The sequence below is a fragment of the Polyodon spathula genome, chromosome 44, assembly GCF_017654505.1.
Source record: "Polyodon spathula isolate WHYD16114869_AA chromosome 44, ASM1765450v1, whole genome shotgun sequence".
NCBI classification, from domain to species: Eukaryota; Metazoa; Chordata; class Actinopteri; order Acipenseriformes; family Polyodontidae; genus Polyodon; species Polyodon spathula.
The window spans coordinates 1,310,881-1,313,380 of record NC_054577.1 but is presented as its reverse complement, the minus strand read 5'-3'; positions in this window follow the sequence as shown (position 1 = coordinate 1,313,380).

The following is a 2,500-nucleotide window of genomic DNA, read 5'->3' as shown; positions in this document are numbered from 1 at the left end:
TAAATAGCGAGATTATACAGAGAATGCGAGGTTATTATTTGTTTGTTTTTCTTATTATTTATTGTTAGTCATGCTCTGAATTTCCAGTTACTGTCAAATACAATTTTAAAAAATATTAACGTTGCCGTAACGCTTTTTTTTTTGGTCAGTTATGTTGAAGTTGTTAATAAACACAATCGATAATAATATGATTTCATTTGCTTTGTTTTCTTGTAAAATTAAACCAGCTGCAAAATAATAATAATAATAATAATGATGGTTACGATTGTGTTTTAATGAGCTACATAACGTGTTGTAGATGTACTATTATAAACCTCTTTACCGTTGATGCAAAAAACACAGCAACAAACTGGACTGTCAACGCAGTCTGTAGACGCCTCGAGTTCTGTAGTGGTTAAGGCAATGCGCAGCGCTCTTCCGATAGCTCGCAGATTTGGCAAATTCACGCTTAGCCTGTCTTTATGGAACAAGGCCTGTACTTTACTGTTTAAATATTTTAGAGGACAGAGGGAAGGAGTCTCTTCTTCGCACAGAGAGTGGTGAGGGGATGGAATGGGTTACCTAGTCATGTTGCTGAAGGAGACTCTTCTTCACACAGAGAGTGGAGAGGGGATGGAATGGGTTACCTAGTCATGTTGCTGAAGGAGACTCTTCTTCACACAGAGAGTGGTGAGGGGATGGAATGGGTTACCTAGTCATGTTGCTGAAGGAGACTCTTCTTCACACAGAGAGTGGTGAGGGGATGGAATGGGTTACCTAGTCATGTTGTTGAAGGAGACTCTTCTTCACACAGAGAGTGGTGAGGGGATGGAATGGGTTACCTAGTCATGTTGCTGAAGGAGACTCTTCTTCACACAGAGAGTGGTGAGGGGGTGGAATGGGTTACCTAGTCATGTTGCTGAAGGAGACTCTTCTTCACACAGAGAGTGGTGAGGGGGTGGAATGGGTTACCTAGTCATGTTGCTGAAGGAGACTCTTCTTCACACAGGCTCCTGATCATTGCAATATTAATAATAATAAGAGACTTCATTGAGGGGAGTTCTGAACCCCAGGACTGGTGTGAGTTTCTCAGCCTGTTTTAAAGCTCAATGGAATCCTTGAAGATGCAAATCTGGAGGCAGAGGTCAATGATTTGCAGGGACTGTTTCAGTCAAACTCAGCAGAGCCCGGCAGAGAATTTGAATGGATCGTTTGCATAACAGGCTGATTTCCAAAACAGTCCTAGAGAGAGTGTCAGACCTTGAGAGAGGCGAGAACGTCAACCGAAGACGCTGAGAAAGACTTCTAGTGGAAGCGTTGGTCATTGCTAGTAATGTTTTGTCTGTATTTCTAAAGGCCAGTGTGTTCTGAGGCAGCGCGAATCTGGACAGTGCTGTTGCTGGCTCGGGGGGAGGGTGCAGTGTCATGTCTGCTCCACCGGAGGGCGTGCTGGAGGAGACCGTGGTGGCCGTGCGAGTCGATGGGAATCTGAGGCCCTTCCAGACAGACCTGCCAATCAGCTGTGACGAACTGGACTACTTTGGTGATGCTACAGGTCTGAGCGTGTGTGTCTCAGTGTGTGAGTGTGAGTGAGTGTCTCACTGTGAGAGTGAGTGTGTGTCACAGTGTGTGTGTGTGTGTGTGCATGTGTGTATCTGTCTGTGAGTCTCTTCTGTCTGTGAGATTGTGTGCGAGTCTGTGTGTCTGTCAATCTGTCAGCATTAACATTTCATTTTTCTCTCCCTGTTTTTTCTCCTCTTCCTCTCCCTTGTCCTTCACCTCTTCCCCTTGCCTCCTCTCTCCCCCTCTCTCTCTCCTCTGTCCTAGAGTGAGCGTTCCTGGACGCTCATTGCGTTACACCTGCAAGACTTTCCCCGAGCGAGCAAGTGTACCTCTCCGGTTCCTGATTGTGGTGCCGATCACCTGCAGTGTGGTTTAACTCTGAGGCGGGCACACCCCTACATCCAGACGTAACGCAACATCCGGAAACCCTTCCCCATCAATCTGTGTGCATGTTGGCAGTTGTAGATCCTTTGGGAAGGGTCTAGTTAGCACACTGCGGTCCGATTCTACCAGTGCAATTCCGCCAGCTAACACGATCACCTGTGCTACAGCCGTAACGTGTTAACTTGGTGTAATACAGAACCATCGTTGCAGTGCCACTGTCTGTCTGCATTGCCATTGAAGATCATTGGGTACAGTTAGCAGTCTGTGGTCCCATTCTACCAGCTTTACCCCATTATATCACCACTGACTGTCTGATTGAAACATCGTAGCTAATAGCTCCTCTCTCCCTCTCTCCCTCTCTGCTCTCTCTTTCTCTCTCTCCTCTCTCTCTATTCTTCTCTCCCCCTCTCTCTCCCCTCTCTCAGGTTCGTGTCTGCACCATGTACTCGGTGCGTTTGACTCACGGTGAGTTCTGCTGGACAGTGAAGAGGAAGTATAAGCATTTTCAGGAGCTTCACCGGGACCTGCAGACGCACAAGATGTTCAAGAGCCTCCTGCCCCGGTGAGAGCCTTC